Here is an 11,923-nt window from a genome sequence, read left to right as displayed (position 1 = left end):
AATTGTTAGTCTTGGGGGGGGGGGGGGGGGGGTGGCTTCATATGTAGAAGTACTTCATATCTACAGAGAGAGCTCTCAAATCCTTAAAGCAGACTTTGGACACTGTAAGTGATGGTGCAGTTGTGATTTTGCCACTTGGAAACAGTGGAAGTTTCACAGACCTCAGCCAGTGAAATGCTTGTGCTACAGTGAAGTCAAGAGTAGGAGAGTTTACACAGCCAGGATTGCAGTATGTATACATAGTGAGTACCATTTAACCTCACGTATCAGTGAAGAAGATTACTGTATATGCATATTTTTAGAGAGTGTGCCATATTACTTCCTATTTTTATACCAGTCTCCTGAAGTGCATGCATAGGGAACTGAATATTTAAATCACCGTTACAAGAGAGGGAGAGGAAAAAAAAAAAAAGATAGATTTGTATGGGTTATATTACTGTCATATGGTTTTGCCTTAGTTGTGCAGACTAACCAAATACAGTTTAAACACTCCATCAACATGAGGGCCATTGCTTTTGCTGTGCCTCGTGTCACCACAGCATGGAGTGCCCGTTAACTAACAGTGTTGCTGCTCTATGTATGTTTTGATCTAGCTGTGCTGGCATCGCTGGTAGAAAGAAGGTATGAGAGGGAGTCAGAGAGACAAAGATGCTCTGTGTTTTAAAGGACAAGCTTATTTTTCTGAAGTGTGCTATAATTCTAGGAGAGGCAGTTTCTCCCAGGATAATGACAGTCTAGACAGTGTTGTTATCAATACACCCAGTGCCTGCACTGAGAGAGGGATAGTATTGGCTACAAAGGATGTATGTGTATGAGTGCTGATCTCTTGCTGCACGTTTACTGTAGTTTTACTCTCCTCTACGAATGTTAGAGGCCTGCGTGTTCAATGGAAGGGTATAGGGCTACTGTTAAAAACTGTACTCACTTGAGTAGTCCTGAGTCACACAAGGGTTTGCTCAATAAGGATTATTCACATGTATAAGAGTATGCAAGATCTGATACATAGGTTTTCTTTTATACTTGTAAGAAACCACAAATTAAAAAGTTGAAACACTCCCTGAAGTTGTGTTGGTATCGGTTCTTAGTCTGCTGCTTTCAGAAATCCAAAGTAAAGGTTACATAGCATGCTGTCGTCTGTTACCACACAGTAGAAGAAAAGTTTTCAGGCAGACCCGACAGAAGAATAATCTGTGATTGATTTGGGATTTCCTTACCTCCAACCAGTGGTGCTTCCAATGCTGTTTAGCTGGTTGGGTTCTCAGCAGAAAATTTTGTAGGAGGCAGGCAGTTTAAGAGACCGGTGTTACACGAAACAATATCAGTATAGGTTATTTATTGTTAAGATGAGAATAGTTAGTTGGTTTACATTGGGAATTGGAAAGAAATCATTACCTTAAAAAGGATCTGGTAACTTCTTCCTGCACACTTGTTTCATGCTCATCTGGGTTTACTACCTGCTTGTCTCTGACCTTGGCAATAGCCAGCAAAATCCACGCTGAGGACTATTGTGAGGTACATGAATGCATAAAAACTTTGTAACATGGTTAGGTGTTTGTAAATTTTTATATATATATATATTAAAAATATGTGTATGTTATAAAACAGGTGTAAATAGATACATTGTAACAAGTTGTGTGCACATCACTTAAATGAGGAACAATGAGAAAGGGTTTTAGAAGTCCTGGTGGTGATGGACACCACTATCTGCTAGTAAGAGCTGCGCTCCCTAAAACATAGAAAGTAATCTAGCCTTTCTTACAGATGATATTTTTAGTCTTAAGGGATTATTTTTAAATGAGTATCCAGCATTTTTTTTTTAATCAAATGCAGATTAAAACCTAAATGAAAAATTTCAGATTCAGGCACAATGTTGATAACTTCTGGGATTTTTATCACAAATTTCTTGATAGTATCTGCCTTCAGATTTGAGAGAATCTCTGCTTTTAGTTTTCAACATGGTTTCTTAAAGAAAAGAAGCGTATGTGACCACACTGTTTTTCTGTTTTAGAATAACTAAATTTTTCTGAGGACAGAAATCTGAGGAAAAAAACAGCTTTATACAAGCTTTGTGAAGACTATCAGCTTCCAGGAGGAAAAGATGGGAATTGATAAAATGATTCTACTTGATAAGAAAGGTTTCAGCATGAGCTATCTACTTTGACCTTCTTGCCGACCGCTTAGCAAGCCAAGCAGTCAGCACGCTTTAGGTGTGATAAACGTGTGTATCACTCAGCGATCCACATACCTGCTACCTCTTGCCCTTAGCGTGAAAGAGGACGAGAAGTTGTGGGGATGAACAGATACAGAGGGAAAGAGGAGGAGGACATCATAAAGTCATGGGAGGTAACAGGAGTCACTTCAGTTTGAAGGATGCGGTATGGACTCCACAGGAAATTATGCTTCTTGTGTTGTTCCATTGATTGCAGAACAACTTATTTAAAGTAAGTTTCTAATCATTCTAATGAAAGACAGTTAGCTTTAAAAATGTCTGACAACTAAAATGAACACTTTTTTAAAAGAAAAAAAAATTATTATTATTTGCAAGCCAATCTGCTGACACTTGCAGCCTGACTCAGAATTGGTGAATACTTGGGCTTGGTACACTGTAATCTAATTAAAAAAAAAAAAGGGGGTGGGGGGCGGGGGTGGGTGTGTTAATTCTCCAGTAGTTCCTAGATTTTTTTTCCCCACAGCAGCTAATATCTAGTCTAAAACAATAAACCATTTTCTATTACTTCCTCTTATTTGAAGGGCTTATGTACCAAAGAAAACAGGGTTTTGAACTGAGATATTTGCAAGCCAAACATCACAGTGGATATTTATAATCCTGTATTTTAAAATGTGGTTGGGGTAACTGCCTCTAGTCACTCGGGAATCATCACAGAAACGTGAATATATAGTAATTTGGCAGAGATGGTAAGTTTGATTCACTGGAGACAGAAGACTTGAAGACTAAGAAGTGTTAAGGATTATGTAATTTCTTACTGACCAAGAAAAATTAAGTATAATAAAACTGTGAGGTCTCTTGGGTTCACCCCAAAACTAAAGTCAAAATGAAAGGTAAGTGCTTCAAAATGACGCTGTGCAAGTTTACTGAATCTCTCTCTTGAATGAATGACAACTTTCTATCCCGGAAAAAAAGAACGGTTTCATCCTTTTCTGGATTTCTCACAGTCCTAAGGAAAATCTCTTGCTACTGAAACTAAGTTTTACGGAAATGATGAGTGTCTCTATTCAGGTATGAAAATTTCATCTTTCAGGTGCGAAATTCAGATGTGAATGCTGCTGTGTGTAGAGGCTTCTGGTCACAGACTAACGTTAACGGGTAAACACCTCTAAGCAGGGGAAGGATGCTAATTAGTTGGATGTTGCTTCCCAAGATTCTTCTGGAATGACATCACAGTTGTAACTTTTTGGCCCCGAAGGTGAGACCTGATTTAATGGACTAGAAACAGCCTGTCTTAAACACATGTTCTGTGCCTTCATGTTCATAATTGTTTAAGTTCCTATTTTGACAGAGCAAACAAAGTGACAGTGAATAAATGTTACAGATACTAATTTCTGAAATTTCTTTCATCAGCTATTCTTGTCATCTGATTAATGTGCCCTGTCAGTACAGAGCTTTAATCAGCCACAGATACTTTCAGGAAAATGATCAGGGATGGATTCAGATGGAGAGCAATGCCAGAGGTAGTCAAGGTGAAGATTAATTCATATCTGGCTTCTAGAGTGGGAGCTAAATATCAAAACAGCACCACAGCACCTTACAGATGAGGTACCAGTGTTGCATTTTGTTGTCTTCATGCATGGAATTGCAGTTCTTGTACATCTGTGTTGCAGTAAGATGTGCACTAAACTCAGCAGCTAACAGAAAAGAGAAGTGCTTGCAATTGCTTTAGTTTTGCAGTTGGTGGCCCTCGTAACACCAGTTATGTTCTTTAGAATACATGTCCTAGCTACTCCTCCTTCCTCTCTGCTGCTTCATGGTGGTCATTTTAAATAGAAATGGAGAAACAAGGCACAGTGAAACACTCGGCTGCGTTTTCCAGTAGGGCTGCTCTTTAGAGCCAAAGTTGCATGACCATGAAAGGGGCTGAAAGGGGAGTGCGTCAACTCTTCATTGCCACATTGCAAATTTTGGTAACGGGGCAGTACAGTAACTCAAAAGCATGCACGTGTCATTAAAAAAAAATTAGAGTGGAAAGGAGATTTTAAAAAAGGAGTAGCATCAACTTTGAACCTACAAGGAAAGCAAGGGAGCCTTACAACTGCAGAGTAATTAGGTGTTTCTTAAACATTTTTTTCATTGTGTTTGTGGATTATTGTGGGCTTCCCCTCCTCCTTTTCTTCTTATTTTTTAAGCAACAAGGAGAAAAAAGACTGAACATGAGAAAAAGAAATATTTTATGAAAATAATAGGTCTTTGCAAACCTACAGAAATGTATGGGGCAACTCAGAAACACGTGCACCTAGATTTATCCACTGGTGTTCTCTAAGATGCATGGTGCAAGCCCCAGTAAGGAATCCAGGTACAGCCAGGCAGTATACCCAGCCTCAGAAACTGAGAGGGTCTCCCTGATCTAGACATAGCCTAATTTTTTAAAAATTTATCTTTCTTTGTTGTTTGTCTGTTTTCATATCAGCATAGTCTTAATTATATACATTGTGTTGCAGTACACACTTTAGTTTTGATTCTGCACCTTAGCACAAATAGGTGATTTCCATGTTAATGGTCAGAACAGAAATATTACCACTGACAAAATACGTGCAGTTTGCTTAGCTGATCCCACCTTCCTTATGCACATAAAGAAAAACAATGACCTGTGCAATGTATCAGAGAGTTTGTAACACCATGTGGTAGCTGGCTGGTTCCTGCTTGGGTCATGTTTTCTTCATCAGCTGACAAGATGTGATGCCCTGAAAAATCAGTGACTGTTCTTTACAGAAAGATAAAATATAATTGATTGGAGAAACCTAAGGCATTGCACATGCTAAGTCTTATTCATGGTGATTTGGCTGTGTGCATCAGAAATGAACCAACCTACTTTAGAGTAAGAGGAAAGTGAAAACGTTGCGGGGGAGACAGGTTATCAGGTGGGAACAGGCAAGGAATGTAATAAGTGAAAAGTGAAAAATTACTTCTCCCTCGCCGTGAAATATGAACCTCAGTAATGATGTTGATGTCGTGCCATAAAGATTGATGGTAAGGCAAATCCAGGGAAGGCTAAAGAGTGCAGTACCATTAACTTACCAAACGACTCAACTGCCAATTACACCTGACTCTTTAGCATAATTCGTCATCGGTACGAAATTAAATGGAAGCCCCCGAAGGCCCCAAGCAGGAACCCATTAGCAAACACCTATAAATCACTCATCCTATAGCAATCAAGGGCTTATGTGTTTGAGCTGCTATCTAATAAACCATACATCACTCTTCTTTCCAGGGTATAAAGCAAATGAGCAGTTGTCTCTTCAAGCAAGAAAAGAAAAAGAAAAAAAAATTGGCAAGGGAAAGGGAAGATTTACTAATGGGAGATCTAAAATTAAAAAACACAAATTGACTATGGTCTTAAGCGTGTCACTCGTTCACAAGAAATTTTAGTGTACTGGAAAACTAAATGCAATTTTAGCATGTGTAAGAGCATATTTGTATGGAAAAAAAATACTGGCAAAGGATTGGAGTATGATTTGGCAGACCCTCCCTGCCAGGTAGCAAAAGTCTCAGTGAGGTGGGATTGTGTCCCAGAATACAAAAGAAAGTGTCGTAGGTCACTATAATTAGCAGTCAAAAGCTCTGATTTTGATCAAGGTGGACACAGCTCCTTTAGCTTTGGCAGAAAACTATGCCAGAGAAGGATCTCTCAACCCAACTGAGAAAGAACTGAGGTATCTCCAGCCTATTGCTACTCCCATGAAAGCCTGGGCAATGGAAATAGCAGAATATCATTAAGCCATCAAACCTTATATTAAAAGGTCATAAAAGCAAGGAAGAGAATGAATAAGTAATATTGTGGAAATTGTATTCCCCAATCTAATCCACTCAATTTCATTTTTAATAGTGGTTTCTCTGGAAGTGCTAAAATCTATTACAGGAGGAGGTATGTGTGTATATATAAAGTGCTGTAAACCATCTTGCAACAGGAGGCTTCAGTAGCTATTAATCCAATGGTAATTCAGCCTGGAAGAAAGTCATCCTAGTTCAAAGCCCAGGTTGTGTGTCATTTGTGTCTTCATTAAGTTTTCCAAAGAGATGGATGGATGCCTCCGAGCTTCTCTGGAGTGTAACTTAAGCCAGGTGGGGCTTTGCAAGCTACTCTAAGACAAGTGTCCAAGTTATCAGGGCAAATCCAGAAGTAAAAAAGCTTTATCATGACAAATGAGCGAACGGAAACATACAAATCCAGTGATTGTGTGGCTGGAGCAGTGTAATTCTGTATTAAGAGGCAGCTTAAGTATGATTTAGCAGCATATAGGCTTCCTTCTGAGTCTTGGCACAGGGATGAACCACATTTTAGTAATCTAGCTGAAGGATAATTTTTCAGCAAAAGTTTTAAGGAAAAGCCTGTTCCTTGGTGCCACAGTTCATTCTGTCGTGTTATCTTACCTAGATGTGTGCATTAAACATGACATTGTTCCTCAGTGTCTCCCCTACTGATATTACCGAAAGCTAAAAATCCTTGGTACAAACAGGACTGAGCCAGAGGCTGTATCTGTCAGGTGTCTGGTCGTGGACAGGCATCTGCTAACTGGGTCACCCTGTCACCCCCATGCTGACGACTGGGAGAGAGAAAAATGAGCAAAAAGCTATCAGAGCAGTCATTTGTACTTCATAAGACAAACTGCAGCAATGTAAAGTAATACAGACCTGTGTAGTTAGGGTGTAGGCGCTACGGTGTTCGCACCCGGGTAGCTGTTCCTGTGTGTGAATGGGGATGCTGGAATACTTCGATGGCTGTGCAGTTATATTGATGCCGTTTCTTCCGCTGCTGCAGCACAGACACTAAGACACCCAGCCAGCCAACGGGTAAAGCTGTATCAGGGCATGGTGCGGGTTTAGCTTAAACCCGGGATTACAGACCCTTCTGTGAAGCGATGGCTTTTGTGTGCATGCTCCCAGGCTGCCTCCCTGTATAATATCATAACACGCAGGCAGTCAAGTCATGGATCCAACTCTAGCCACTGTGCAAATGCAGTAAAAAGACAGACTCATTTTCAAAAATTGTTTTTCGAAGTCAAAGATGAGAGACAGGTGATAGACGTGGAGCAATTGGGAAATCCTAGCACAAGGCAGCTTGCCTCTCTCTAACACCAGAAGGCTTGTGGTGGGTCAAGTCTGCTAGATTTTCAGATCCATCAGGGAGCACATAGCTGCAAAAGTCAGCAGTGGGCCGTGTGAGTGGCAGCTGGGATCCTGAGGAAAACAGTAAGGAAGTGGCATTTTTAGTTAAAAGAGGAAAAAAAAGCCATTGTCTGGAGATTGTAGGCCATGGTGGCCAGCGAATCGATGCTGTGCTGGTATTTTACCTAAGTTTCACACCAGTGACTTTCATTCTTGTTTCTGACTTATTATCACCTAAAATATTTCCTTGTGGAAGTGCTGATCCCTGAATGGTAAATTAACATTTAATACAAAATGTAAACTTGCATTTACTGACAGTGGGCTCGTTTTCTTCCTCAGCTTTTACATGTCTTTCAGAAAAATTTCACAGACTCCCCAGTGTCTTTAGAAGCGCTGCATGTAGCCTAATGAATGAAAATGTGCCCTGACAGTCACCTAAGGAAAACCTGCCTCGTCCCTTACCACTGCCCACCACCCTGCGTGCTACGCCAGCATCCCTTGGGGAGCAGAACAACAAGATCTCTCCCCAGACAAAAGCATGGGAGATTCACTGCCAGAATCAGTCCAGGGACCGCTGCAAAAGGCAACACGCACAGACCCACGCAGATCTCACTCCCCAGTGCCTGGCCCAGGCCACTAACACCATCTGAGCAGACCTCTCCTCTCATGCGTTTTTAAATGGACTCCTCTTCGCACAGCACACTCTCGGTCATGAGCTACTAAAGCACAGCTGTAGCAGGCCGTGAGGCACCACATTTATTTCTAATTGTGGAAGTGGTGATGTAAACGTGTGTCAGGGGTGATGCAGTTCTACTGGATCCTATTTGGAAGCACGGAGGTGGGCTAATTGATCTCTGGAGGTCCTTTCCCAGACTGTGATCATGAGCTGCTAATTAGAAACGGGATTTGACATCCCAGCACTGAAAGAGAGATCACAGGCAGGGGGGAAAGTAGGAAAGAAATTTTGAACAGGGATGCGATAGAAAAGGGGACATGAGGGCAGGTGCATACTCTGGGAAGGCCTGGGACAGAATGGGCACGTCTCCTCCAGCACCCTCAGCTGAACTGTACCCCATGAGTGATGTGGGGTCCCGGCTCCGGGTGCTGCGCCTGGGCCGGTCCGTGCTGCCCAGAGGGCGGCATTGCCGAGCCACGCTGCCGCAGCTCGCAGCCCTCAGCATGGTCACGGGCTGGTGAACCACCGGCTTCCTGCTAGCTACAGCTCGTCTGGGGACATTTCAGTTTGTTAGGTCTGGGTTGAAAGTTTTCTAGGCGATGCACAGTGAGAGCATAGGAGAAAACTGCCCTCCCTCTCACATCTTGCAAGATGTTTTCTTGAGTGGAAAATTGCTGGCAACAGATTCTGGTGAAGTCCCGCTCTCCAGGAAGAGGAGAGTTACACTGGGCTATCACAGGCATGTGTAAAGGTAGTGGATCTGAAGCCTTTGGAAGCGAAGACTAGCTACACAGGGAGAAGCAAATAGGTGATAGTTGTGTTCCAGCCCCAGAGCCAGACTAGCAGATCATGAAGCCTGGTACCCTGCCGAAAGGCTACAAGCTGGGCTCTTCTCCCTCAGTCCCACACAAAGCCAGGTTATTTTTGCTTCTGCCTTTATGCATGAGAGGTTATGCTATCCTAACTTTACTCCAGCTTTACCTGGAAACTACCGCCAGCTTAATATAATATAATACAATACGATTTCTGTCTGTACTTCAGGTACGTCGCTGGCGGTGGCTCTTCCTTCCAATAACAGAGCAGTGCGCAGCCATTCTGGCCTGTTTTGTGCTAGTGCTGTTTGACTTCAAGCCAAGACTGATATGGCCAATAGCATGTGGATCATACATGGATTTTTTCTTTGAGTACAGCATGTGGGTCTCTCGTGATCATTGCAAAAGGCAGTGTGAGGAAGTACCGGAGCAGGGAGCTACATTGAGGGTTATAGTGTAAAACGAAAGACAGAAGGATCCGCCAGTCCTCACTGGAGTCTCACTGGCGGTTTTTTTCCTGGCTCACATCTGTATGCTTTTCTGCCCTCAATTCAGCATGGAATCATTTATCTTGTAAACAAAACAGAAGGAGCAGGAGTGTCAGACTATGTCATTCCCTTGAGTGAAGACAAGTGCATACAGTGACAGCTTCAGGCTGCGTATGAAGGCAGTCCCTGCAGGAAAGACAGCTTGGCAAGTCTCTTGTCCGCTTCTTCCTCTTTGGTGTAGAATCAACGGAAGGTCGATAAACAAGGATTGCCCAGCATTCAAAATAAAGATTTCAGCCTACAAAATAAAAGAGGCTAATCGAGGTCTCTCCTTGGCTCTCCTCCTGCTACATGGGAAGGAGCTCAGCAACATCCTCAGCAATGCAGCAGCTCGGTCTCTTTCACTCTGTTCTTCTTATCACTCTCTCTTTTGGGGTTTACACATGCCGAATTTTACATTGTCCCTTTTAGGAGGCAGGTGTGAAACACCTGGGCCTATTGCAACTGCCTGGTGTTAAATTTGGGCAGGAATACACAGAACACTATTGCACAGAGCAGGAGAGGAACTAAATTAATTCCTAAGCAAGGGGGTAAAATTACTGCAAGGAAATGCAGAACCCTGAGACCTGCATACTTTTGCAAAACTGTCATGCTGCAAAAGGATGACTGTTCACTGAACTTTTCAGCGCAAAGGAGGATGAAAAATGCTGCGTGTCATCAGCTAGCTTGAAAGAAATTTTAGAAACAGAGCGAGACAGTGTTTCATTTTTTCCATGCTCCAGTTTTACACACTCCTACGTAATTAATACACAGCTGCCGATGTTGCCTTTTCTTGTACAGGATGCATTTTTTAAATTAGACCAAAGTACAAAACATGCAAGTCTTCGTAATATTATAGCAATGACGTTTCACTCATTCAGAAGGTGCAAGCACCAGGATGAAATCAGGGGTGACGCGTGGGTGGTTTTGGTACCAGTTCTACTCACACCTGTCACTTGCAGCAACCAGGCAAAGTTTGCTGTGCATTGTTCCGTGACTTTTGAAATTAACAGGAAAACTCACAAACATCAGGGAGCACCAGAACTCACCAGCTGTGGAAGGGCCCAGCACCTCTACCCTTTCTTTTGAGTTCAGACAGTGAGATCAGCTATATGCATTTGATAATTGCTAGGCTGGGAGCAGCTGAAATATATCCTGTTTCATGGCCTGTATTCAGGCTGTTAAGAGGACGTCAGACTTTGCGACTGCTGTGACTGATCTAAGATCAGCCCCTGCCGGGTTTGGGGCCTTCCAGAAACCTCCTGAGCCAGTAAATCCGTGTTTCAGTGGCTCTGGTGCTTGAGGAGCTTCCAAGCAAGGCAGGGCTGCCAAAGCTCGGCATCCTGGATGCCTGCACTCCCTCACCCCAGAGAAGCCGTAAGTAACTTAGCCTGAACTAAGGGGAAGAAAAAGGCAGCGAGAGCACTGCCGTTTCTGCGCAGGGAGAACGGGCTAGTCTTCACAGCAAGAATGGACATCCACAAATCAGAACTGCCTCCCTTCTGTCTTTCCCCAACCACTCTAGCTGTTTAGCTCCCAAAGGCTACCTCCATAAACAAAAATATGGGGGACCAAACGCTCTGCTGACATCCATTTGGGATGGCCATCAAAGCGACTGATACCACTTGAGAGCCTGGCCCATCACAAAGCCTGTCAAATGAGGTTGCTGCAAACCCCGTTTAACAGGCTTGAAGACTTCGTTTAGGTTTTCAGTTACTGAAGCTTGGGAGGCTTCTGTGGAGGAAGATGATTAAAACACTGCCAGTCCTGCCTATGTGAGGAGGTGAAGGACTGGTTTGTCCTTGGGCTACGTTTAAGCTGTTACTTCTGTACGTCTCAAGGAGGAATAATAATGCAGAAATCAGCTGTATCATTCAGATAGCTGTGTTTGTCTATTTGTTTTAGAAAAATGTAGAAACGTATGAGTTTGTTTCTGCAATGGATCTTTGTTCAAGTCCCAATTATGTCACCTTATGGAGGCCATATTCCAGGAGAAATTTAATGAAGGTAGTCCTATGTTGGGAAGTAGAGGCAGGAAGAGAGCCACTAGCCAGAACACAGGTACTTACCCCGACTCCCTTCATCCTCATTTTTACATCGTGACAAAATGTCTCATTGTCCTGGTTTCAGCTGGGATAGAGTTAATTTTCTTCCTAGTAGCTGGTACAGTGCTGTGGTTTGCATTTAGGAGGAGAACAATGTTGATAACACACTGATGTTTTAGTTGTTGCTAAGCAGTGTTTATACAAAGTCAAGGACTTTTCAGCTTCCCATACTCTGCCAGCGAGGAGGTGCACGAGAAGCTGGGAGGGGGCACAGCCAAACTGGCCCCAGGGACATTCCATACCATGTGACGTCATGCTCAGTACATAAACTGGGGGAAAGCTGGCCGGGGGGGCCACTGCTCGGGGACTGGCTGGGCATCGGTCGGCGAGCGGTGAGCAATTGCATCACTTTTTTTTTTCTTTCCCTTGTTTTTCTTTTCCCCTGTTTCTCTCTCACACTCGTTGTTTTACTTTCCATTACAATATTATTATTATTATTATTATTAATATTATTATTATTATAT

Source organism: Aptenodytes patagonicus, chromosome 1 (genome assembly GCF_965638725.1).
Source record: "Aptenodytes patagonicus chromosome 1, bAptPat1.pri.cur, whole genome shotgun sequence".
NCBI lineage: Eukaryota > Metazoa > Chordata > Aves > Sphenisciformes > Spheniscidae > Aptenodytes > Aptenodytes patagonicus.
This window is presented reverse-complemented; position numbering follows the sequence as displayed.